The sequence below is a fragment of the Dermacentor andersoni genome, chromosome 1, assembly GCF_023375885.2.
Source record: "Dermacentor andersoni chromosome 1, qqDerAnde1_hic_scaffold, whole genome shotgun sequence".
Taxonomy (NCBI): Eukaryota; Metazoa; Arthropoda; class Arachnida; order Ixodida; family Ixodidae; genus Dermacentor; species Dermacentor andersoni.
Genome location: NC_092814.1, coordinates 161,306,809 through 161,334,461, shown reverse-complemented (window position 1 = coordinate 161,334,461; position 27,653 = coordinate 161,306,809). Strand labels below are relative to the sequence as shown.

Here is a 27,653-nt window from a genome sequence, read left to right as displayed (position 1 = left end):
TAACGAAGCGTTTAGCCCAAAACATCGCTCAACGCGGTGGCAGAAGTTCGCACTGCGCACGACGGAGCTACAGTATAATAGACGGTTTTAGTTTAGCGTTTGCAACCCAACGTAAACGCATTACGTACGTAAAGAAATAGCGTCGTCCTCAGTGCGCATGCTACGAATGTGATTGGGTTTCTGCGGTTTACGTGCGCTATGATAACGTACGTTACTTGGCGAGTTTAACTTCGTAATATTTACGGACGCTAAGAAATAGCGTTGTCGAACATGGCGGCACCCATGGCTCCCACTTCACCGTGAATTCTCGTGATAGCTACGCTCTCACTCTCGTTCATCGCCAGTAACTATTGAAATGAGCTTTCGCTTCCTCTAAACTCACCTGAAACGCTAGCTACGAGCGCTTAGTGCGTCCAATTTTGGAGAACTTTCGGCGATTCCGGCTTGCGTAGGCCTAATAGTAGTCCGCATAGCAACAACAGGATGGTTGCTAATGGATTGCCTTGCTCTGGATACGTTTGGCACGAAGCACCAGACAACGCCTCGTCTTCTAACGTATTCCTTGCGTTTGCGTTACCGCACGTTAAACTAAAAGTCTTGAAAGGACGCGCACCGTAACGTCCCGCAAAGGTGTTTGCGTTTAACGTACATAAGGAGACAAACGTTATTCTATAACTGTCTAATATACTACGCCGCTCTTTACCGTGAGCTGCCCTCTACCAACCGCGTATAACACCGCTGGCTGTCCTAATATTTATGATCCCACTTTACCTCACCACAACGCGATAGTTATCGAAGAACCTTCACCTGTTTCCTTTTCTCCTGTATCTGAATTTGTCGGTTGACATGCGCTGCTTAAGCCTAACTCATAAGTAGGTCCTTGATGTCGAAATAACAACAGGAACCAGGAACACCTTAGAACACATTATTATCGACCACAGTTCGCACTACACATTAATATTTCTTACGCATCTCACGCTTTCTGTATCCACACTTCCAAGTGTATTAGGTCAACACACAAAGAGCAGAAAGCCTCCTTCTTCATACATGCGGCGCCAGCATCTGTTGGACACGACCTTATATAACCGGCTATTAAAATGCATCAAAGTCAGCCAGCCCACATATAGAGGGAGTTCCTTTTCTGCGCGATGCAGTACATCGCCCGAAAAGAAAATCTGCCAATACGCAGCCGAGTATACGGATAAGTCTTTAAGCTACGAAATTACGGACAGCGTAATAAGCCTAGTTTTAGACAGTGTGGATGCGGAGAAGCCTCAGTGAAAAATTTTGCGCTTACGTTATAAGCCCAAAAGAGACGCTCCTGATAGTAACACTAAAGAAAAAAAAAGGAAAAGAAAAACTCCGCCATTACCACTCGCGCAGAAAAATGAACAACCCAGAGCTCGCAGGAACAGCTCGGCGCCATGGTATGGACCTCCGAGATTGGGAGGCGCCCGTCCGTGACGCGCTGACATTCGCGGAGGCCACGTTCTGGTATCTGCGTCATAAGCGCTAACCGCCAGGTTTCCACGTCATCTGCTAAGGTGCTATTTCAATGCTGCTTTTAAGGCATAAAGCTGGGTTAGTTGGTGGTTATTCGTATAAGGGGACATTGCACTAGCGCGTAAAAAATGGCACGGACAGGAACATGAAAAAGACACACCGAACGCGAGTTCGGTGTTCGCGTTCGGTGTGTCTTTTTTATGTTCCTGCCCGTGTCCTATTTTACGCGCTAGTGCAATGCCCCCTTATACGTATCAAGGCTGCTGTTATATTATTATTATTATTATCCGAAAGCTTTGCCAACAATGAATGAGTCGATAGCATAAACTAATTTAAAACAAGCTCAGCCAAATTTAAATTTCAATGCCATTGGCCTTTAAAGCTGAGGCTACTTTATTTTTTTCCGTGCCAGTATGGTAGGTGTTCATCTCACAACGAGAGCAAAGGTCCCCCCCATAACGAAATTCTATACTAAAATCTGAAGCAAGTACATGCCCTCGATCACGTTTTCTGGTCAACAACACTTTACTTGCCTGAGCGCAGCGACCATGCTGAAGTAAAGGATAAATTGTTGGTCTCCCCTATTTCTAAAACCATGAATGCCCTAAGTTCCATAACCAATAATTGTATATGCTGTATGTATGGCGCCCTTCGCTTTATTTATTATTAATTTTTTTATCTTATAGGATGAAAGCCCTTCAGTGGAAGCATTAATTAAATAAAGTGACAGTTACCCGCCGTGGTTGCTCAATGGCTATGGTGTCGGCCTGCTGAGCACGAGGTCGCGGGATCGAATCCCAGCCACGGCGGCCGCATTTCGATGGGGGCGAAATGCGAAAAACAACCGTGTACTTAGATTTAGGTGCACGTTAAAAAACCCCAGGTGGTCGAAATTTCCGGAGACCTCCACTACGGCGTGCCTCATAATCAGAAAGTGGTTTTGGTACGTAAAACCCCATAATTTAAATAAAATCACAGTTTCTCCCGAAAGGCAAATCATCGATTGCGATAGGAAATTTGTGAACTGCTATACGAAGTAAAGGTGGTAGCTTTATCGGCCGTATAAGTTGTAAACATAGACATACTAACTAAATTAACAAGCATGGTGTCACGCGCGCACAACCAGACGTGAACACATCTCGCTAGATGACCGCGGAAACTTGCTGTCGAAACGCTGGAGTGGGGAGGCGCGGCAGCGGTAGCGAGCGACTCGACCTTCGTGCTGCGTCTCGCATCAACGCCAACTAAGCCGCAAAAACAGCGCCGCAGACCCTGTATCCATCGCAGATAGCTGTCACGATACAACCGCCCGGCGGGCACGCGCGGCCGCCCAAAGTGCCGCCACGCCTTGCGCGCGACGGAACACGGTGCGCTTCCTTCCCTTACGTGCGCGAGATTCAGCCGCGATCGCTGGTTCACCCTCGCAAGCTTCCACTAGCACATACAGCATACGGCGCGCGGCGATGATTTTATCGCCCTTGGACTTTATACTGAAGCTCACGGCGACGCCAGACATGGGCCTGGAGTGACCACATAATTGCAATCGCAATAAAAATAACACATCGGTGTGACCAGTGCCAATGCGGTGCGGCAGCCATGTGCAGGAACACTTGGCGAGAACTGCCAATCGTCGCGTCATATAGCCATAAAAAGATACCTTTTTGTCGATAAACGTACACCCAAGCCTCGTATCAGTCGACGTCCACGACGCTTCTGACACCGCAAAAGCCTTGCATGCAGCGGTGACACAAGAGAAACACTGTGGTTTCGTACGAGCCGGGAAACAGCGTGAACGCGCACGCTTTATCGATAGGCGGCAATATTTCCTTTCGCGGTGTGCAGGTAGTGAAGACAAAATGAATTGTAATCGTCGAATGTGGCAATATTATTTTATTTTCACATTTAAATGAGTCAAAGTCATTCTTACTGCGGGAGTGGCACACGCATTGCACGGTGCGTAGATTGATGTAGGAAAGCAAAGGTGGTGGATAGCAGTAATCAAGGGCGGGCCTTGGGGACACGTCCACAGGCCTAAGGCCATTTCCACTAACTCTGATATTATCTACACATTCGGCATTTCTGCTACTTCTGTCGCGGAAAATGTCCTCGAATAAGTCTCTAGCGTCTGGTCCAGAACGCAGCCCTTGGCGAAAACAGTTTTCAGTGTGCACAGAGAATAAAGCTACAGCTCGGCATATCGCAAACGCAGTACGTGCTACAAAAAGAATCGTACTCTCTGCAATCTAGCTCGGCCGTGCTCTGGTTAAACAAGGCTTCACAAGATGTCGCCACACGCGCCGCGGCTCCCAGCAACCGGTCTAGGCAAGACGTATTGCGAAATCGTACAACTGTTAAAACTGTTACCGCGCTCCACGTTGCCCCCCGCCCTTTTTTCTCTCTCTCTCTCTTTTCATTCGCCACAAGGCGTATAAAAAATAGCAAGATGAGTCAAGTCAATGCATGGAACCCTGCCTGATGCAGGCACTGCACCAATGATTTCGTGCACTAGTGCTACGCGTCATGTTGACGTACGGCGAAGGGGCTACGTCAGTGCCCTGCTAAGTGTTACCTTTGCAATGCGAGACCCGGGGGCTACATCAAGGATTTCAATCTGCGTTCTTGTCGCGCACGGAGGCTTACTGTTTCACATAACCGTCTATCGCGCTGGAACTAAGGCGAATAAAGGGCCCACGTACAGAGCAAACGAGGTCTTCGCCCAACATTTTTTTTTTTACCACACGTTAATGCAACACGCACGTCCGATAAACGGAGGCCGATAAACGGGTTTCGGCATTTTTCTTGAGAGGGCGTGATAAGATTCCGTACGCGCTGTATGGAAGGGTAACGTCTATTTCGATCAAACATTACAGCCTGACGCATCGCGAGGGTGCTAAAAAATGAAGGAAAAAAAAGAAAAAAAAAACAACTCGCATAGGGTGGAATCTAGCAGAAGCATTTCACTCGTGCAGTGTCTTAAAGCCGCCGGTCAAGAACTGTGTATTTGACGAAACGCGGTTTAGGGGATATTAAGATATTGCCGCCAACAGCATGCGAAAGTTTTATTCAACTTGTGTTTTTCTTCCCTTTTCTAGCAACACGAGGCGTTTACCCACCCACTCGAGGCCATGCTCGTAAGACAGCACCTTTCATGAACATGAAGCTTCGTAGTGAAGTAAAATCGCTGCGCAGGGACCTTAAGATCAACTGTGGGTGCCATTCTGGACATCGCCAAACGCCACCACCTGGTTGGCCCAGTGCGCCGCTGCCGGACTCTCGAACTGGCTCAAAAAGCCGCCGCTGCCCAACTGGACAATTTGGTGGTGAAATCTTTTTATTTCAATAACGATGGCTCAACGGAATATACGGCGGAATTTGACAGTGTTCAGAATAGAACATCGAAAGCCCAGTACCAGTACGGTATCGGTGCCACAGCACAAGCGCGGAAGCCTCGGATGCGGCTTCGCCCATTGGCAGTGGCGCCAAGCGCCGAAATCTGCCAAAACGCGACCGGCAGAAAGGGACTCAACAAAGACCGTGGTTTTCACAATGCCAACATAATGTCACTTTCTCAGGATTGCAGAGTGATAGTGGATGGCGCGCGAACACGTCCTCGGCAAACCATTGGTGGTGAACTTCGACTAACTCGCTGAGCAAAAACAGACTGTCAATAGGGAACTAACATTTACACCACGGCGCCAAGGCATGCGGTTACTAGACAACTTTAGAATAGCGTTTGACGCCTTACGTAGTTAAACGTCAGCACATTTGCGGGACGTTACGGTGCGCGTCCTTTAAAGTCCTATAGTTGACCATACGGAAACGCAAACGTAAAGAAGACGTTATAAAACAGGGCGCCGTCTGGTGCCGCGTGCCAAGCGTATACAAGCCAAGACGATCCATTAGCAACCATCCTGCAGTAGCTATGCGGACGCGTCTCGTTAAGCCTACGGGCGCCAGACTCGCAGAACGATCTCGGAAAATGGATGCGCTATGCGCTCATAACTAACCTCTCATTTGAGTTTAGAGAAAGCGAAAGCTCATTACAATGGTTACTGGCGATCAACGCGAATGAGAGCGTAGCCATCATGAGAGTTCACGCTGAAGCGAGAGCCATGGGCGCCGCCATGTTAGACAACGCTATTTCTTAGCGTCCGTAACGATTACGAACGTTAAACTCGCAAAACAACGTGTTATCACAGCGCACGTAAACCACAGAAACCCAATAACGTTCGGAGCATGCGCAGTAAGGACGACGCTATTTCTTTACGTATGTAATGCGCTTACGTTTGGTTGCAAACGCTATTCTAAAGCTGTCTACTAGGTGACACCAGTATCCGGGAGCCAAGTTGCATACCCACGCCATCATTGCAGGAGAAGCGAGGGCGAGCTCAGCACAGGCGATAGATAGTCGGGCAGCCTAAGGGGTTTCGGCGTGAACGGCCCTGTGGTTCAGACAACACATTTTTTTGGCTATGCACTGCGAAAGAACTGTGAAAGGATGTTTATGATAAATGGAAATTGGTTCAGTTGCACAGTGCTATGTCGCGATCAGTTTGGGCACAGCAAGGCGTGTGCGAAAGGTGGCGCGGATGACAAAAGGCGCCGCCTCAAAGCAAGACACCTAGAGGGGCTGCACAAACGAGAACTTGGAGGCACGCCCTACTTTTGTGCGGCCTTTGTTCCTCGAGGGAACAATGACGGACGCAATGGCACAGAAACTGGACCAGGCCACAGCGTCGAGCGAAGGAAAGGACAATCCATCCGCCCGTCTTTTGTTTCAACCTGCCCGACGACGGTTCGGAGGCCTCGGCCAGTTACGCGGGTTTTCACCTGCCAAAAAGTCGGCAGCCGCAGTCAGCCCCGCTCGCTGTCACTTTCCGCGCCAACAAGTTGCAGCATGTTGCGCTCGCGACTTCCGCTGGCGAACAAACTCCTTTCGATGGGCGAAACCTGCATGCGGTGACGGCCAGATATCACCGACGCCCATCCAAAGGAACGTGTTCTGTGGACAAACGTAGCCTTTTACGCTGAATGCATTTGGGCGGCCGCCATGCTACATACGTTTGCGTACAATACGGCTGCCCCTTCTTTGTTCCTGCCTCCCTCTCCCTACTTTGCTTTTCTCGGCACTTACACACAGACTGTCGGTTTTCAAACACCGCGCGATGGTGGCAAAATCAATACTGGATGGCTGTCCGCTTTGCTATCCCGTTAGCTGCTGCTACAAGGGGGAAGTCGCAGACCGCGCGCGTTGGCTACGAAAAGCAAGAAGGTAAGACTTGTGCGCACGCCCTTTATAACTGAGCTGGAATACTTGGAACGCCAATACCAACAACATAAAACAACATTCGCTGAGCCTCCAGACACTTTCCGCGTATAGGATACAAGGAAGTCCCCTGTTTTCGCAAAGCAGCGAACACGTCCCCGTGCAGCTGGCACAAGGAAACAGTATAAGTAACCAGCCGACTCGGCCTCCCTCTATTCGAGTATCCTGCTATTATTTAAACAAAGCGGTTCCTCACGGGCCTCCTTCGGGTCGATCTACTGGAGACGCGAGCTTCAGGTGCGAAATTTGCTGCTTTCGTTTGCGCAGACGACACGCAAACACGTACGCTAGTTGTTGGAAATAAAAGTATTATTATTATTATTATTAGTTGACATGGTTTCACAATGAAGCGTTTGCTTGCCACGAAGCGCTAGTACTCATAATCTCCGCCGGTGTTTGCAACATCGGCTGCGCCTTTGTTGTACTGAACAGTGAGCCCCCAAATTGCGGTAGAATCGAGCTGACTGGAACGTACTCTAGGTGCGAGGATGCTGATTCGCTTTAACACTAGAGCGTGGCTGTCTGAGTGCAGACACAAATTCGAATATAAAAATATGATAACGCCAAACATATAATTTCTGTGCATAACGAAAGAAAAGAACAATCAAATACCGAGCAAGTGATTTGGGGAAAGTCTGCTGCGACATTTTTCTTTTTTTTTTAATGCGCAATTTGTGAAACTATTGGCTGCAAAAATGATAGAGCGCTTGTGTACTCCGTTGAACGCGTAGCTGCTGCTGCGGTGGCTGTTTACTACAAGAAAAGGAGTAAATATTAGATCGCATGCCCCAACTCGAGGTGCATAGTAGAGACGTTGGCGTACGATGATTCGGTATTACATGGTTCAATTACAAACATTTATTGTGCGAGGCTTCAAGGTAAGCCCAATCGTTAAGGAGGGTCAACACAGCTCGCAGCATGCAAACCACTCAGCAACAGGAAGAGGGCAATGCGGTTTCTCCTGCATATGTAAATGGCATGGCAAGAAGTGGGAAACGGACGCCACCTGATGCAACGTCACGCTAATGGCCGACGCGCCGTCCCTAGAAAAAAGACCTCGCTCGGGAATATAATAAAGCCTGCCTGTCTCTGAAATGGAGGGAAAGAACGCGGAGCTTTCCAGCAACCGGTTTCACGCGAAGAAGTTAACGGACCTCGGTGTCTAGCGACGTCACCGGCTGCGTCGCGCCGATTGGATATTTCGTCTATGGTCGCCGCTTGCAACTTGCAGTCTCGGCTCCGCGGAATGAACTAAAGGAAATGCAATACGGGCAGTAATTCCACGAAGACCGTGAAGCATCAACATTCCACCACTTACTAGTTTTTGGCGGGATAGACATCAATCAGCAAATTATGGCACGCAACAACTGTCGCATGTTTCATCCGACTGTCTACTTCACGGCTGACTAACGTTCGCAACAAGAAATACATTTCAAATTTCTAAATAATCTGCTATTCGAGTCAGTAACTGACAATTACAGCGAATAAGAATGAAAAACCACGTGGACGGCCTTTCGAGATTATTGTAATTTCCGCGCCCAGACCACGAACGTATACACTACACTACACTTCGAGAAAGCTCCAGCCACGGCTGTAATAGAAACCAAAAACGGAGCACAGACAACCAAGAAACGCGCATACACTGCTAACAAGAAGCGTTTGGAAAAGAGAATTCGGTCAAGATGTCAGTAGTTGAAGCCCCCGCTAGCAGGTTTTCCCGATCCGGAGGGAGGAAGGGAGAGAGAAGGAAAAACGAGAGAAGAGAAACAATGTTAGTAAACTCTATTGAGGTCACCAGTTTCATCAAAGTGTGTCAAATGCGCCGAGGCACCGCCAGTCGGTTCGCCCCACGCCGCATACCCGACGCGCGCCGACCGGTACCTCTGCACACTTAAGAGACGTAGAAGAAACGAGATGTGCCGCGAACAGTGTTAACGTCATTTACTGAGCATGCCACGAGCACACAAAGTGGGGCAAATTCTGGACAATAAAAATAAAACGAGGATAAATTACAAAGGAAGTGGCTTCGGGCCAAGTACATCCAATGCGGTTACATTGATTGCAAAACTTCAGGGCGTTGCTCGAAGACCACACCGTGAGACGATTGCGGCCGCACGAGTACGACGGTCCAAAGCGTCGTCATAACTTAGTGAGCCCGTAATTGAAGTGGGTATTCGAGCATATAGATGAAGCATGCTTTTACAAATTGCACGGCAAGAAAAAACAGCGTGCGACACGCGGTATCGCAAGCGTTACAGCGTGTCGCACTGCTTTTACGCTACGAGTGCTCGCCTACCCACACGGGAGTGTTGCAGTGAGTCAGGCCGACGGCCGAGTTCGAAAGAGGCGCATGTTTATCACTAGTCGCTAGCAAGACTGCGAGAACGCCGGCGAATACAGACCCGCATGACTAAGTACATGTCACCATAAACGAGACCATTCTAGATAGGCCAAACTCACTACGTGTATATGTGCAGTAAAGCAAAGCACGCTACACTCACATACACGACATACACGCACACAGACACAACATTTGAATAACAGTTAAGTCAGATACTTACCGTGCAGCAATCAGTCACCAAGAGCTAGCCACAAATCCAAGTTGGTGACCCTGGTGCGAGGGTAGAACACGACGAGACCGCGCCGGTTCCGATGATAGCAAGTGCGGCTCCAACGAGCACGCGGGAAAAAAGCACGGAAGCGGGTGTCACTGTCTACGGTGTCTCATCCCGAGTCATGCACAGTCGCTGGAGTCATGAACAAGCGATCACAGTTTGCCGAAGGCAGATCCACAGCGGCGCCCGCTTGTCAATGGGACGCCAATCCGGTGCGTGCAAACGGCGCGGCGCAAAAGCGGAGATGCGGACGCACCGAGTAACAGACGACCGCTTCGGCAACTCGGCCGAGGAGAAATAAGCGAGGGAGGGCGGCAGATTGTCAAAAAGGAGAAAGAGGGCGGAGGGAGGAGGGGCGCAAAAAGAAAGAGAAACAAAACCTCCTCGACCGAGCCTGTTCTCCTCCTTCTCCGGAGGGAGAGAACGGGACCGGTCCATTCCCACCTGCTCGGGGGAGGCCGCCGCTCACCGGGAGGCGAACGGAGAGCGAGCAGAAGGGAGATTGACCTTAAACTCCGTTTTAGCGGCGGCAGAGAGAGAGGGAACACCGGTGACAGAGGGCGAGGGCGGACGTATAGAAAAATTTATATGCCAGACTGCTTGAAAGATAGAATATCACAGGCTGTACCTAGCTCGAAATATCTGCGCGTATAACTATTTGATGAAAGAGCGAGGACACAAAGACGAAGGGGAAGACGAATAACAGGAGCCCGAGGCCGCGCAGCAATGAAACGGGAAAGGGCGAGAGCGGGAAATAGAAGTAGTTTTCCACTTTATGTCGCTGCGTCTCTTTGTACGCTTTGTGCAACCGTTCGCGTTTGTCGTTTCTATTTATCTGAGTTAGAGTATTCTGACATTCTCAGAAGGGCTTTTATTACGAATCCGTATATCAAAATGTTGTTTTCTCCGAACGTCTCGCAATCAATATGAGCGCAAGGCACGATGCCGTTCAGTTTTGTCCTTGTTTCCGTCCGACTCATTTCTCTATCCCCATGTCTCCACGGCGGGTGCTGTTGCACATATCGAACGACGCGCGCTGCTATAGCGGTGCATGGCCGTGTCAATACCAGTTCTGCTGAAAGACGACGGTAGAACACCGCGCGCCGTCAAAGCACGTGCATGCGCACTGGTTACGCCGATTTCCAGTGGTCGGGCAGGAGCGCTACTCCGGCGGCAGTATAGCGCCATGATGTCGACTGGAAATCGACTGCGCTCTCTGTTCGGCCAATGCGAGCACCGCTAAAAGTCGCCAGCAATCGTACGCGTGCCGGTTGTTTGGCTTTTACAGCGTGTGCTACGTGCTCTAGGTTTTTTTTCGGCTTCTTGAACTCGAGATTGGACAAGCAAACCACCGTTGAAAATTTGGCCCATTGCTGCCCGTGTCTGCTGCGGTGAACATAAATTACGATGGTCAAGTAATTAATTTAAAAAATTATTAACATTTCAACTACAGGTCTGAAGCGCTTTACGTCAGGCGTGCCCGACTACCCGGCTTCGACTTACAGCTCAACACCGGCCCGTTATTTACGTTGTAGTGTCAAAGGCTACGTTTTGCGGTTGAATAGAGCAGGTGCTGCAGCCTTCTTTCCATTTTCGAGCAGGTGCTCAGACGCAGTGTAAACAGTTCAGCGCGTATTTCGCTGACACACACAACTACGCAGATGCACGCCAAGCACCTGTTTTTGAAACGGACACCTATAAGATAGACTAAGGCAGACAGGTAAATTACACGGCTAGCGTATATTGAATAGGTAGGTGAGCAACAACAGGTGAGGACAAAAGGGAATAGAGGTAGCGACGCCATCTTCAGAAAATTCCCGCACCGGCTCAATACGATGCGATGTATTTCGACAGCGCCTGCTCAAGAACAGGTAATTATGTGCCAATAACAACAGAATACACTGTATTTTAAAGTAAGCAAGGAATAAACATAAACACATTCTGGAACTTTTCCGGTATAGAAAGGGCAGTGAAGGTACAGCAGAATCCGTGATGCCATATGATGTCGTCAGCGCTGTGCGGTTTCGGCACGAACTTTAAGAAATATTTGCCCAATAAATATATGTGTATTCCTATACCGCGAAAAAAAAATACAAAGCTTTTTCGCAAAAAAAAAAAAGCTCTACTAGTATAAACTGATATAATGTTAATCTTCAGTGTCATTGAACACATAAGCACTTTCTGCGTAGGTCTCCTACCGGCTTCCTGTCAAATATGAAACGCAAATTACATATCCACTGATTCACGGTTAAGAAAATGAGCAGGATTCAATGGAACGCGAACTACACTCGCGTTGTCAGTCATTTATTTCCTTTGCTGCACTTCCAGGCGCGTTAACTTTTTACCCCTTAATCGCTCACCTATGGCTGGTCATTCGCTGTTTATCATTTTCACGCAAAAAAAAAAAAAAATTTTTTTCTTGACATTTCAGTCTCCCTGTTGCAATCTGTAATGGAGCTTACGTGAGGCGACGGCGCCACATCTGGCTCGCCATGCTCGTTGACCCTGGACAAACTGCGTTACAATAGGGAGCCCTGGAAATGTTCAAATGCGTTGCTTCTGCGCCCATTTTGCGTCGGTTCTGAAGAAGAAAAAAAGAAGAAGGAAAAATCAATAGTCGTAGTCTTTTCTATGAAGGCGACACTATACCCTCTGGATGCGGCATCGCGTCGTTGTTCCCACCCAGTGGGTGCATCACCAAGCGTCTAGGTTGCTGACAGTGGAATTACTGAAGCAGCACTTGCAACTCATTCGTTGCATATCAAGGAGGCACGGTAAATAAATCTGCCTTTCAAGAGAGTCGCTGTTGGCTCGACGTATATACAGATGTCTGGCCCAGGGATAGCAGCGAGTCTTTCTTGCCGTTCTCGTTGCTGCTGCCGCCGCTGTTCGTATTTCATCATCGCCGCCGCACTAGTATAAAAAATGAAGAAAGAAAAAGAGAGAAAAGAAAACGCTCCCGCTGTTGTCGCTCAGGTGCAGCTGCCACAAAATGCAGGAAAGAAACCAAAATTGAAATAATGAAGCAGGGGGAGGGAGGGAGGGCGCTTAAAGCGAGACAGCCTCCTCGGTCGCATTGACGCCGGCCAAGTCAAACGCGCGCGCGCAGGTGCGGGCTCCGCCGGCGCCGCGGGCGCGCACGCGTGCTCGCGGCGCCGCTCGCGGTGCGCAAGTGTTCGACGAAACGAGCGGACGTTCGCGCCGCCGCGGCTGCAAGTAGGCCGTTCCCGTACGCGCGCCTGACGTGTGTTGAAACTATGTAAACGTTTATTCTCGGCTCTAGCTTCGTAAAGGGGACAAGAATGCGCGCAAATAGGAAAACACATTCAGCAGGAGGGCTGTCGATGCAACGGCTGTCGGTATACACAGCGACGTGCTCAACGAGGTCAAGAACACCGATAGCGACGGCGTGGAACCAAAAAACTCCTCGCTGAAGAAGAGCGGGAGAAAAAAATAAAAGAAAAGAACCTGAAAGAGGAGGAGCGACGTGCCACGTCCCCGGGGCGGCGCATTATTAAGGCATTCTTCTCGCGCGGCTCCTCACGAGCGCCGCGACGGTGGGCTTCCTGGTCTTGTCAACATGCCGCGGGCGACGCAGCGAGTATTGTGCAGAGCAACGCTGTCGGACCGCACGGCCTTCGTCTCGTCCACGTGTGATGCAACGAGACACATCGGAGCCACGTGCAGCTATGCCCCCAGCGTATATAGTGCAGACGGTCTTTGCAAACGAGTTTTAAAATTCAGTGTTGCAACAACAGAAGGAACCACCGAGGCCATTTGAACTGCTTGTCTGGTATGAACGCACGCGTGTGTTTTCATGTGGTAGGTAAGTTGGTGGAAGCGCGGGTGTACACGCGCACTGCTCTATATGCTGCGGGCGAACTTTCTTTTTTTTTTTTCGAAATTATCTAAAGCTTACAAAAAGAACCACAAAGAAAGGCACGGCATATATGGCTTCTGGGTGCCGCACAGATGACAGTTTCTTATGATAAGCTAGAGATCATCATCAACTTATTATACCGAGCCTTAAAATATGGGCCCCAAGGTTGGTTCCAATGATGTTTGCGGGATGCGCAGGAGCGAGGAGTCTGTAAGTATAAACGGCGACTGTGGACTTTTGTCTCGTACTTGCAGCCCGGCTGCTATTAAAGAGCATCTTTAACGAAGTACCGTGTTTTATACGCGTTTCGTAGTTAATATCAATTCCGTGTAATGACAAAATGTTCGCATAATGTTCGCATATTGAAATTGCGGATTTGTTTCCATCCGCACGAGAGCAACGGCGAAACCTTCTCGTTTTAGGTCTATACGAGCTTTAGAACAGACAATCCGATCTTAAAAACAGCGGTAATTTGCCTTTCAATCTTTGCGCCTTGCGTGAGATGAGAGAAGGCGGTAGTTCCCATTCGTTCTTACGACCACTGCGAGTTGCTTAGGAATTCGGTCGGATTTGGTGTAAAGATAGAGCCGTTGCTTGAGTGGATTGTCACCTTGTTTGTTGACGCAAAGCTTTTGAGGCATGTTTCGGCCCCCTGCCCGCTATTTCACGAATATATCGCGCGCCCAGCGCTAATCCCCGAGCGCCTCTGGCGGCTTGCGCATGCGGAGTGGCGAAATCATAACTTTCGGGCTTCTGTAATAAGATTCCTAAATTTGGGTAAACAACTTGCGATTTTTCCTGCAGCAGGAGTTAGAATCTCGAAAGTGGGGTTCGTTCCAGTTACGCCGTCGTCATCAGGCCACCTCCTCACCCACAGTTTGACCCTTGTTATATGGCAAGGAAAACGGAACTCACCCCACACGCCGCCCTAGCTAACACACATGCTCCTATGCGGCAATTCGCAGTTGAAAATCGAACACACTAACCACTGCGGTATAGCGCAGCTGTGGTGCTTAGCAATTTGTGCAAGGTATTGCGCCAAACGCAGACTCTGAGACGGGTGGCGTCTGTGCGTGTGTATTTCGGAGGCCATAGCAGGCAGTACAGTAGCGGACGACCAACTCGAGTACATCGCCAAGAAGACGTTGTCCTTAAGAAGGTCGTGGTGTGCACGGCGAGAGCCTTATGCGTAAATGATTTCAGATTCGGAGGAGTCACTGAAGCCCACTGATCTTGTATCTGCGATCCCACTTGTACATTCGTGGCTCAGTATAGACCGCGTGGTCTATAAATGCATCATAGCATGATACCGGACAGAGCATCTACTTTCTCAGGTGCGACAGCTGATGCAAACGCTACTCTGTCAGATTAAAAAAAAAAAATATCACAACTTATGCCAGCAAAAAGTTCCAATCCTATAACACACGACAGCATCACTTGCACAAATGTAACGAAAGAAAGACCAGACCTGCCAGCTGCAGCTGTTTCAACAAAAGCGACAACGACAAATAAATGGAAAGGGTTGCAGGCAAGCACAAGCAGCAATAAGTTTCTTACTGTCATTTCAGCTTGGCACACACGGCCGGTGGAAGAGTACGCACGCACGAACGCACGCACATAAAAAACAGCGAATAATTGCTGTAACTTTTGGGTGAAACAAACATAAAGACAAGTAAAAAAAGACAGACAATCTTAGGCATACTACATTTTATAGTGGCTACAGAAGCGTTTCCAGGAAACATACTTTAAATCAACGCTGTTCCACGAGGTCTTGCACGAACCATAGACGCAAAACAATTGCGTCCGACGCAGCGACGGTACTTGCTTTAACTTCTGGGCGCCTCCCCGACTAACTGCCTTTGAATTTTCTTGTGGACAGACGCCCAGTAAAACACACGAAAGCCAAAGATAGTTCACACACTGCATTCTATCCTTTCTTTGCCATCCCTTTCCTTAAAACAACCGGTAGCTCGTTCAAGAGTCACGTGGGATCAGGGAGTGACCGGTTGTATACTCATTAATAACGGCTAAACCGAAACAAAAAAGGGGGGCGGGTACCGCTACCTATGATCATGACATACTCCCAACAGGCCCACTCTGTGGAACGAGAAACTACAACAAAAAAGGCCAATTATGGCAATGTCCGCAGAAAAAAGGACGCGAGACAGTAATTGGCAGAAACCATCTCAGGAAGACTGTCGACGTTAATGCGATTAGCATAGAAGCAATGTAGCGACACAACGTACTGCCACCGCCGAAACGCGTCCTGCATGACACGTGCACTGCAGCGGGGCTCCTCACTCGCGCTTCCTTCTGGAGACTCTGCACCATCTAGCGCCGCCGCTACGAAGTACGCGCGTATCTGAACATATATTCAGACAAGAATGCATATATATGACGCAAGTTCGATTGCACCCAGCACCGGATATATTTTACAGATTTTTTTGTCATATTGTTTTGTCACGGGCCCAGTTGGGCGCAAACATGCTAGTTCATACAAGCAGCGCACGGACAGACTGCACCTGACGGGTATGGTGTATATCAGTTGAGCGATAGAGTTGCGTCGTGGTTTAACTAGCATTGAAAAGGCTGGTAACTTTTGTCGGAATCAGGAAGATCCTCCCCTCACCCGCCGAGATAATATTACTATCTCCCTCCCCCGCCTCCCAGCCTGAACCAAATCGTTCGGTCCGTGGTCTGCTCCGTAACTACGGACCACCGTCAGCTGCACTTCTCTCCTCGAAGAGGCAGGGCGTGTGTCGAGCGAGTTCCGGAACAACACTTTGCAATGTGGCGAACGTGGTTTAAGTCATGGATCAGGAACGTAAAAGAGGTCCGACGTAGCGCTCACGTATTTCTCTAGCATTTATCCCTAAATCGTCATTGAACATTTTTTTATGTTTGATGCCACCATGGATCCGCCCCGGCTGGCAACTGGCCGATGAGGTAACGGTAAGCGATAGCGGGATATGCTAAGCGGCTTTACCGCTACCGTAATTACCGTTTATCAGGCATGCGCGGCTACAGAAATGTACACATACATGTAAACCGCGCGTGTTGTTGACACCTTGCTGTGTGGTAACGCGCAGCGTTAGAGCGGCAGCGTTCTGCTATAAACACTGCCCCGCCACCGGCGAGGGCCGTCGGAAAACAGCGGACAGTCGGGAGGCGATGCAGGCAGCGGCGCGCGCAGACGGCGTGGCGCGCTGAGGCAGACGTGGCCGCGGCCTGAAATAGGCGGCGTAACCCAAAGGAAGAGAGGTAGCACGCGCTGGCCACGTAACAGTTGGCGCCGAGGCGACCTTTCCCCGCGTGCGCGACACGCTGGGCGCGCCGCCGGTGCGCTGAAACAATTCTCGGCAGGCAGGCCCATTACCTGAACCGGAACGCGGCTCCGCGGGCGGAAGCGCCGGCGAGAAAGTGGCGCGTTCTCTCGGTCACTGGAGCCGATGCGGCCGGCGGCCACGCTCCTCCTTTCGCCCTTCGCGCGACGAGGCCCGGACTTCGACCGAGCCGCCATAAGGTGAAGCAACAAGTGTCGGATGCACGTCGTCCGCGTCGAGGAAAAAAGGAGCAGAGATGTGCGCGGCGCCGCAGGCGCTAGCCGCATTATTACCGCATGAAAAATTCTTAAATTATGTAGGCGAGAGCAGGTATTCCAACGTCATCCCTCGGCAGAGTTTTCGTGGGGTCGACTGAAGGCTCGGTACTTACGTCCTGATAAAAACTAGAAAAATCCGAAAATATTTGCTCGCGAATTCTGGACTACCTTTATACCGTGTTCTGTGTCCACGCAGAGTTTCATTACACAACACTGCTGCGATTCGTACCCAGGTACGTGCCTTCAAGCACCCCAAATACGAAACTGAAAATGAAAAAAAAAAAAAGAAGGCTTCTTACAGTATCGCTGTTCAAGATTAAGCACGAGGCTTCTTGCACCATCGGGTCCAGTATTGTTATCCGATAGATGATGACGACGACGACGGCAACAAACCAATATTGTGGACCCATTGCGAGTTACTTGCAAGGACCACTTGTGTCATGCAGGATAGCGAACTTTACAGCAGTGGATGAGTTAGCGATGACGATTTTCTTTAGACACGTTATTTTCACTGTTCAAGCATCGTTTGACTTCAAAAAGTGTATCTACATCTTGGAAACTATTTTTACGCATGAGTATTTTCACGTGAGGAGATAGGAAGAAGTAATTAATTTAATTGTAAGGGCAACATAAGCAATAATGCAAATTTTCGGAACACCAAAAGATCGCGTGTGTGACTGCTTCCTTTGGGGAATGAACTGCGCCGTACTTATGGAACAAATCCATAATGTGATTATCTTAACGTTTAAAGTTTATTTTTAGCAGTTGCATTATATTCTCACCATAAGATCTCTCAGCTTTATGACGTTTGCGAGCACAAGCTCTCAGTGTGACCCAGCGCCAATCCCAGAATGCGCACGTCATCACTAAGACAGCACCATCATAGCCTTCCTCAGCTCTCTTCAGTCCGCATTCTCCCTCTGTGTGATGTCCGAATTTTGTCTCTCGATCAATGCTGCACGAAATTTCAGAGAACACGCACTCACATCAAGGAGCTGTCAATCTGAACCTCGAGCAGCTGCAACGTATTCGCCATTGCTTCTTCACAGACGTAGTGTCGTTAGCTTTGACGCCATACCAGCCCTGTGCGTCAGTGCCTCGCAGAAGGCGCAGGAAATAAAGGGAAGTTCGTTAGTGTTTCAGTAATTATCATTCACGAGTCTGTCGTTAAACACAGTCATGCACATTGCAAAACATCGGCGGAGAGTGCTGACAGACGCAAGCGGAGGAGAATAAGAACAAAACCAAATGATAGGGGAAGGGGGGTAGGGGTTCACGCTAGAAGGCTATCGGCGCAGGTGATGTTCGTAAAATTTCCTTCCTCCATGTGTTTATTCGATGCATATGACGTGGTCATAAGAGACTTTTCACTCTATGGCGGCGCTCGTCAGGTGTATTAAAGCGCGCAAAATGTTTTCCACATCTCATATACGCTCGCCGAAGGAAAGAAACGCTTCGCAAGAGACAGTGTTCCGGCGTGCCCGTCGAGTTGTTATGTGATTCGTCGGCGTCGCCGTGGCTAACCGCAACGGAAAGGACAGAGAGCTGGCGGGGCACGGTCTACATGCGAACGACCGCCGTGCTTGCTCCGTATTAGAGTTCGAGCTGGTACGCAGTGGCAGCAACTACGATAGCATGGCGTGCGCCGTCGTGTTGTATTCTACGACACCGGCCGAGTATAGCTCTCGTTGGGGCTGGCGCGTGAACAGAGGAGGCGCTTCGGAACGAGGAATTTCTTGGCGCCCTGGCTGACAGTCAAAACCCTTTAATCGTGGCAGCATTATTCAGTTTCCCAGTTACATGCCAAATCATGACTTACAACGCGACGTGCACGGGAGCGTGTGAGCGTGGAGAATGCTGCGTAGCTCGTAAGCGAAGCACAAGCATTGTCAACGGCTCAACGTTCATGACGCCGTCGCTCGCTTAGGGGGCGCTGCGAGCGCTCGGCGGCGTCGGATGTTCTTCGCTCTGGCTCCGCGGATTTTCCCGTATTTTTGCGCACTATCACCGTCATCCCCCTCACAACCGATTTTATCGTGATCGCCAAGTTCTGTGCTTTGCCCGGATACCTCTCTCGTCCAGGTGGGCCAATTTTCGACACTTTTAGAGACTGTTTTCACTCCCGGCTACCACGACGCCTCGCTAGGCTTTGTCTCATTACGCCTAGCGCCCCTCGTCGCGGCTTTCAGCCCGACGATGGTGGCAGCCACTGCGGTTACGGGCTACGACCCTGCCTCACTGCAAGTGATTAGGATGGAGACTTCCTCTGCCGACCAACTTATGCCATCGGAGAATGAATACCTCGAAGACATGGTGAATATCTGGAAACGCAAGCAAGCGAAATGCAAACCCGCGTCCTTGCACCGAGATGCCGCAGCTGACAGTCATTCCGCAGCTGCGCAAGGCACACATGCGCGGCGTCCCACAGACGCCGCGCGCACCTCTATTTCTTCGCCGTTGGCGAAGCAACGCAAGTGGCGTCCGCGTCAAACGCCTCGCCTCTCCCGAGACGACTACATCGTGGTCCTAAAGCCTCGCATTCCCTGCGAGCTCCGAACCTTTTCCTCGGCTGATCGTCTGGGCGACGCAATCCGAGCTTACCTCGGTGACCCGACCACCACACAAGTGCAAGTGTGGCCGATCTGGGACCAAAACATCATCATCTGCAGCACTACCGTGCTGCCTAAGGCTGAACAACTCCTCGGAGATTTCCAGCTGCCGGTGGGGGACCAGCTGCTACCCGTCCGAGGTCACGCCAAGCCTACCGGGGAAACTTGCAGGGGGGTTATCACCATCAACCCTGCCGAGACCCCTCAAAAGATAAAGCTAGAACTTCACTGGCCCCAAGGTACCATCCTTGCAGTCCGTAAACTCGGCAACTTACCCTCGAGGAGCGACACTGTGATGCTCGAGGAGCGCGTCTCCCGCCTTGACAATCTGCTCCTCCACCAGAGCTCCACTTTTTCCGTTCAACACATTGTAGCTGAGGTAGTGCAGGTCATTCAGGCCTGGGCGATTACTCAGTTCAAATCCAAAACATCACGGTCCCGCTCTACCTCGCGAAGTAGTGTCGGTTCCTCGACACAGGGCAACCCGGCTTCCATCCCCCTTCCTGTCTCGCAAGGCACCGAACAGGGCATGGAGGATGACATATAAAATCTAGGACATTCATGATGGCTACCAATCGTACACCCCATTCAAATATGCCGTCCCGCTTCGATATCGTACAATGGAACTCCAGAGGTTTCGGGAACAGGCGAAAGCGCTCACACCTTTCCCTATTTCTCCGATCACTTGACTCTAAACCGGCCGTCTTGGCACTCCAGGAATCTGGCTCAACCCCAACCCTTTCCGGCTACTGCCCCTACGTAGGCGGCACCACCACTTGCCACCTCGTGCATAAGATGTACACGGCGGTTCATATCTATCTCGATCTGGACCTCCCGTATGACTACTGCATGGTCTCAGTGCTCCCTCAGCGGAGGGGCCAACCCTCGATCCATATTCTGAACGTGTATTGCCCCCCTCACCTATAGGGGGTCTCCTTCGCGCAACTCTTCCATCAGGCCTTGCGTACGGCGGCCCGTGAACCCCTGGTGATAGTCGGCGACTTTAATGCCCCCAGCCTTCACTGGGGCTACCACTACGAAAAGACCCGAGGCCGACAGCTTAAGGAGCTCATCTCCTCGCTTAGTCTCACGCTGCTCACTGATCCCGTACATCCCACACGTTGCGGTAATTCGGTGTCACGTGACACTTGCCCGGACATCTCCCTCACCCGTAACATCCGCGATGCTACGTGGGAGAATCTCGATGAAACCCTCGGTAGCGATCATTTTCTGCTCCGCATTGCTTTCACACCGCGACAGAAAATGCGCCAACACTGGGGCCAGGCCCGCCTTACCTACTGGACCAAGTTCAGATCTCAACCCTTCCCCCCGATCCCTGATTCAGACGAATACGCGGCGTGGGCATCCTATGCCCTTCACACGCAACGAGCGCACACACAGACCCTTGCCACCTCTAACGTGACTCCTGCTATCGACCCACACCTCCTCCATCTCTGGGATGCTCGCCGCGGCCTCATACGCCGTTGGCGGCGAAACAAGCTGAACCGCAAACTCCGCTCCCGTATCGAGGCGCTCACCACACAAGCGGCTGCATATTCTATGCAGCTTGCCGATTCAAATTGGACCGACACCTGCACGAAGGCAGCAGGCCAGATGAGCTCCAAGAGCACGTGGCGACTCTTCGGGAGCCTTCTGGACCCCTCCACCACCCGTGCAGAAACGCAGCGTCAACTCCGTCGCGCCTTGCATGCCTATCAGGGCACGACGGATCAACTCGCGAAGGATCTCTGCGACCGATACATTTGTCGCACGGTCGACCCCGTGAGCCCGGAATACACATATTCTAGTTCCCCCAACTCCAACCTCGACGCTCCATACACGCTTCCCGACTTGCGGGCGGCGCTGGCGAAAATGCGGCGGGGCACGGCTCCCGGCCGGGATGGCATCACAGTGTCGCTCCTAGCCAATCTCCCCGACCAGGCTCTTTTGTCGCTGCTCCACCTTATTAACTCGATATGGGAAGGCTTGCCACTCCCATCAGAATGGACCACATCGCTGGTCACGTTCATCCCCAAGCCGGACAAGCCGGTTAGCATTGAGGCCCTGAGACCTGTTGTAATCGCACCGCTGGCACGAGTTGTTGGAACCTCAGTGCTGACGCCCGTTATTGCAAATGGGTCGCAAGCCCCAAGGGTAGCGTTGGCCTGGCGGTCTGGGGCACTGGAAGCATCCGAAGGTCCCGGCAAAGCATGAGTCGACTGGGAACAGAACAACTTGTTTATTCTAACATCGCAAAAGAGCGCGCGGTCAGGTCGACCGAAGTGGAGAGACGGGAGAGCACGTAACTCAACGGATGAAATCGGAGCCTCTCTCTTGGCGTCCGGGGGCAGCTGCTTTTATAGACTCGCAGCTGAGGGCAAGGAGGAACGTCTCGTCAGATGCGCACGTGACTGGGCACGGACACGCTGAGAGACACGTTGAGACGAGTGTAGTGACGCATCCGCCGGCCGGGCGCCGGACAGACCTCCTCGCTTCACACTTGGGGAGTACCTCTCCCCGGCTGCCGCGCTTTGACAAGCGTGGGCACACACACACGCACGCACACAAGAAGACACGTGGCACTGAAACACGCCTGGACGCGCTTGGCGGGGAGGCTTTGCGGCAGCTCCGAACGGGCCAAAATGTCCGCCGCTTTGAACGAAGCCCCGGCGTCCGTTGCATCCGCGCCGGCTATACCGCGCGTCGTAGGCGAAACGTAACAGACCCATCTCTCTCACCTCTTGCGCCGGCAAACTCATGGAAACCGCCTTTCCGCCTACCTGGAGGCTAGGGGACCTTCGCCGACACGATGTTTGGCTTTCGCCCGCATCTGTCGGCACAGGACGTCTTGCTACAGCTCCACCACGATGTCACAGAGCCGACTACTATGCTCCAAAATGACAAAGCCGTTCTCGCTCTCGATCTTCGGGGCGCGTTCGACAATGTCAAACACAGTAGCATTCTCGCTAATGTTTCCACCACAGACTGCGGACAGAAGACTTTCGACTACATCCTCGCTTTTCTTTCTAATCGCGCCGTCTTCATCCGCCTCGATTCCACCGAGCACGGCCCTTACCCACTAGGCACACGGGGTACACCTCAAGGAGCGGTCTTGTCACCTCTACTCTTCAACTTGGTCATGCTGAACTTCCCCTCCCTCCTGCAGAAGGTCGAGGGGATACACCATGCGCTCTATGCTGACGATATTACAATTTCGACCAACACCGGCTCTACGGCTCAAATCGAGGAACGCCTACAACAGGCGGCCCTTCTAATGGACACTTACGCCGCTTCTTGCGGCCTAGAGTGTTCTCCATCCAAATCGGCACTCCTATCAGTCTCCCGCCTACCGCCACCCCAGATTACTCTCCCGTCCGGCCCTGTCCCGTCGGTCCAGGACCTTAGGATTCTCGGGGTTCACCTCTCGTCCTCCCTGGACCCTAAGGGTACCATAGCTGCTCTCCGACGCACCAGCCAACAAGTGAGTCGTATGATTCGGCGGGTCTCTACCAAGCGTGGCGGCCTCCGAGGGACCCAGTCCCTCCAGTTGGCCCAAGCGTTTGTGACTAGTCGGGTCCTCTACGCCTCACCATACCTCGCCTGCGTCGTCACCACTAACACCAGCTGGATATTCTTCTCCGTTCCGTGTACAAACGCGCGCTGGACCTGCCCGTCCCTACTTCCAATCGCCGCTTTGCGGCCCTGGGGGTGCACAACTCCTTCGCGTAGCTGCGGGAAGCCCATCGCGTCAATCAACTCACTCGTCTGCCGCAGAGGCCTTGCGGGCGCCGCCTGCTACACAGACTTGGCCTCAGCTCAATCTCTAACCCGGTCCCCCCCTCCCCGATACCGGAACTCAGGCGCCAAAAGCTATGGGTGAAGCCACTCCCCCGCAACATGAATTCCGACCAACACCCCGGTCGCAGGCAAGCGCGTGCCGCTGCCCTCCATGCGCGCCACTCCGAACGCCCCGGCGTATTCTACGTAGACGTCTCGGGCCCTTCCCCCTCAGGTCACTTCACGGCCGCAGTGATCACCGAGGGTCACCACGTCGATGGCCTCTCGTTCAGAGCCGACACTGTAACTCATGCAGAGGAGGTTGCCATCACTTTGGCCGCCTCCCACCCCACCACTCGCACTATCTTGACAGATTCGCGCTCAGCCTGTTCTCGATACACATCCAGGGTTCCATCGCCCCGCTGGCGGCTAGTCTCCTTCGGGCCGCCTCCTGGCGCTTCAACCATCACTCCGTCAGAATAGTCTGGACCCCAGGCCAAACAGGTCTTCGCGGCAACGAGGCGGCGAATGCCGCTGCCCGCGCTTCCTTCCTCCGGGCCGCTGCCCCTTCAGGTCCTGTGTCGGATCCTGGCAACTCGAGTCTCACACGCTACAGCGATATTCTGGATTATTATCGCACTTCGCGCTGACTCTACCCTAACCCTGCACGCGGTTTGGCGAAAGCGGACGAACGACTACTACGCCGCCTTCAGACCAATACTTTCCTTAGTCTGGCGGTCGCCCGGCACTTCATGCCGGAAATCTCAGGCACGTGCCCGACTTGTCAGGTCCTCGCCGATACCTTTCACGTTGTGGCTTCGTGCCCTGCCACTCCACTTTCCTTTTCATCCCCTTTCCCCATCCCTACTAGAGAGGCTTGGGAGAAGTACCTGCTCGGCTGCTATACCTTGGAAGCTCTACCTTGGAAGCGGCCATCTCCAATGGCGTCCCGGAATAGGGGCTGCCACTCAGGCGCACAGCAAGCAACTCTCTTATTAACTTCTTGAATAAAATGTTTCTACCACCACCCGCTCGCTTACAAACGACGGCATCGTGACGATGAGAACGACGAAGACGCCATAACAACGGCGGCAGCATGACGTCGACGACAAGAACGACATCGAGGTGGTAACCACGACTACGACACAGCGCCGGCGACGCACGCCGCGGCGTGTTTCAAGCACTGACGCGCCAAAGCAGTACCTCGACTGACGCGCACAGGCGCTGCTATGGTGACCTCACACTTTCGTTATTTAAGGAAAGCGAGCTGCTTAGGGTACAGGGCTCTGAGCGCGAGGTAAATGGCACAGCGTCCTGCCGATAGCACGCGTCGAGGACCTCGCTGCACAGCTTCTCAAGTAAACACAATTGATTTTCTTAAAGAAAACCAAATCGATGTTGGAAAACCACAGTTGCCAATGAGAGCCCCCGCACGTGCGATAACGAAACGAAAAGCGAAACATGGCAACAGCGAGCCGAATTTCTACAGTTGTTGGCACGCGAGGGTTAAACTGTAGAGCACATATTATGTGTCGGTATATCGGCTGTTGAAAAATGACGAATCAAACGTTACCATACCCGAAAGAGCGGGTGGACACGACACTGTATTTGTCGTAACCTTACGAGGAATTGATGTTCCGTGGCAAGTTATCTTAAACCACATGCTAAAGAATATGAGTATTAATCTTTTTTTTAATTCTCAACTTGTTGCCTAAAATTGACTAGCAGAAACAAACCAGCATAATTCCAACGTAAGCTCTTATCGAAAGACACCAGAAAGTATTCGTGTAAAGCAGACGGTACGGGTTTATAAGAAAACAAACCAGAAGGTGTCAGAGTATATCTCATCCCCGGGAAGGAGCAGAGAGAGAGATAGAGTAAAGAAAAAAAAAAGGGGGGGGGGGCGAAAAAAGACGGCGAAGTGCGGCAATTTGGCGGGGACACCGTGGAGCGCTCACCGAATATTCGAGCAGCATCCCCACCGATGCCCGTAACGCCATTCCGATACAAAAACAAAAGATGTAAGCAGAAATTCGAAAAAAAAAGAAAACCAACGCTGCATGCAAACGCGAGGCAACGCATATACGCAGAAATTTCTTTTCCTAGTAGGCATCAGTTGGGGCATTTATTTTTCCGCGTGTCCGGCTCGTCGCGTTGCCATGGGATCGCAGTGGCAGTGCAAACAAAGACGAAGAGAAAACACACAGCAGTGAGAGGGGGGAAGCAAGGACCATACAGGAGACGTGCTCCTGTCCGGCCCGCGTGTATTTGCCTTTTAAAGGACGCTGAATATCGTCGCCATGCCCTACTTTGGCCGGGAATCTTTCCTCGGCGACTCTGGCATGCAAGAGAGTGAATTATGTTCCCGCCGTCGCCTAGCAACGGGGAGGAGGCCTGAATTGGGTCAAGTCATTTCAAGTTGTGTTTTCGCTCCGATCGCTGCTGGCGGGCGGAGAGGTGGCTCCGCGCCGACAACGCGGCGGCGGAACGCGCTGGGTTCGCTGTATGCGCTGATGGCGCGCCACTCGACGGTTAATAGCCGAGCCGATGGCCTCCGCAATGCATACTGTGCCGTATTCCTGCCTCAAACGGCGCAAGGCAAAGCCGATCTCTCCTCGGCGAGCAGGTCTTGCTTAATAAGAAGAAGAGAGCGAGAGAGAAATGAACGTATACTCGTACTGTTCGCGAACCGACTTTTTTTTTCACTGTACTAATTTGTAAAGGGTTCATTAAAGCATAGGAATAGGCGAACCGAGTTATGCGACAGCAGGTTAAATAAACTCGTCGTAAAAGACGACGTACAACTTATAGCAACTCCGTACTTTCGTTCCAAACAACGATAGCCAACAGTATCGCGAAAACGTTGTCATCATCTGCACATTTTAATGTCCACTGCAGGATGAAGGCCTCTTCCAGCGATCTCCAATCACCGCTGTCTTGCGCTAGCTGGTTCCAAGTTCGTGCCCGCAAACTTCCATAACCTCACTCCATCACCTAAATCTATGCCGTCCTCGACTGCACTTCCCTTCCCTTGGCACCCATTCTGTTACTGTAATAGACCACTGGCTTATATGCCCTATGCATTACATGGCCTGCCCAACTCTATTTGTTTTTGTCAAAGTCAACTAGAATATCGGCAGTCCCCGTTTGCTCTCTGATCGACACCGCCTCCTTCCTGTCTCTTAACGTACCGCTTAACCTTTTTCGTCCCATCGCTGGTTGCACGGTTCTTAACTTATCAAGCATCTTTGTTCGCCTCCTGTGAAAACGCTATAGCGACAGGCAACGAATATCGTCATACGTACCGTTACGTCTCAAAACGGCAAAGGGCATTCCTTAGTTGCTCCCCACGAGGCAGCCCCCTTCATCAGCGCCCGCCCAGACGGCGACGCAGCCCTGGCGCCGACTGTTAACGGGTCAGCAAAGAAGCTCCCTTCAAGGTGACAACCGTCAAAGGATTCTCTAAACGTGGTAACAACCGTCAAGGCCAGGCTTCCCGGTGTTAGGAATGGCCTGACAAGGTGGCACGTGCAAGTTATTTCAGCCCGCTGCACGTGTTTCGATCCAACCGGGGTGGTGGCGCACTTCAGAGAACTGCGGGTAACCGGCAGCCATGCGGCGAGGGGTCAGCTCAGGGTAGTTCTCGAAGGGAGGTAATTGGCGGAACCTCCCCATGCGCTTTTCGAGACACCAGACAATGTGCAGCGGCGGAGGCCGCTGTGCGAGGTCCGCTCTGGAATTTAGAGGCGCCGGCTGGGGTCGGGCGTGACCACGTGGCTACGGGGACGCGGGAAAATGGATACCACGACGACTGCGCTGCAAAGGTCGTCTGCTCTCGGAGAGAGCACTGAAACCTGTGCGGCATGTGTGTGTGTAAAACCCCTACCCCCTTCTCTCAAAGGCGACCACGAGGACTTTCTACGATGACGTCGAACGATGACGTCGAACGATGACATCAAACGATGATGTCGAACGGAGTGGTTATAAGCGGCTGTTGTCGGCTGCTAGTGTGTGCTCGTTGTCGTGCTCGAAATGTACTCGTGAGCTGTGTGCGCGTTTGCTGTATGTTTTGTTTTGCGGGCTCCATTTGGGAGTCACGATAGACTGTCGAGGTATGTCTTCTTTAAACTGTAAATAATGTAAATAAATCCTGCTCGCCTAAGTCCTGTCGCCCCAAGTTCCTCCGATCGTCCTACAAGCCCGACTCCAAATCCTACAAATGGTGGCAGCGGCGAGATCGTCCGACAACTCCTACAACTGGTAACAGCGGTGGGATCGTCCGACGAATCTAATACCGGGTAGGTGCAAGCTGACCGTCACGGAGAGCCTACTAAACGATGCA

General features: G+C 51.5%; 1 protein-coding gene and 1 long non-coding RNA gene across 7 annotated transcripts in view; one reads left to right on the top strand and one right to left on the bottom strand.

The window, feature by feature from the left end:
• Positions 1 to 27,653, bottom strand: part of LOC126547124 (TOX high mobility group box family member 4-B-like) — a 764,451-nt gene that overhangs the window by 162,715 nt on the left and 574,083 nt on the right. For 2 of the 6 annotated variants that reach the window (XR_008608964.2, XM_055062672.2), the window contains exon 1: positions 9,391 to 9,718. The exons of 1 other annotated variant lie outside the window; for it this stretch is intronic. The gene's annotated coding sequence lies outside the window, so the exon portion shown is untranslated. Of the gene's footprint in view, positions 1 to 9,390; positions 9,719 to 27,653 lie in introns of those variants that run through there. 3 more of the 6 variants (XM_050194995.3, XM_050194996.3, XM_055062671.2) reach the window with 2 other exon arrangements.
• Positions 12,534 to 27,653, top strand: part of LOC129380789 (uncharacterized) — a 76,357-nt gene continuing 61,237 nt past the window's right edge. Inside the window, exon 1 of the long non-coding RNA XR_008608966.2 lies at positions 12,534 to 13,270. This is a non-coding gene — a long non-coding RNA (uncharacterized lncRNA). The remainder of the gene's footprint in view (positions 13,271 to 27,653) is intronic.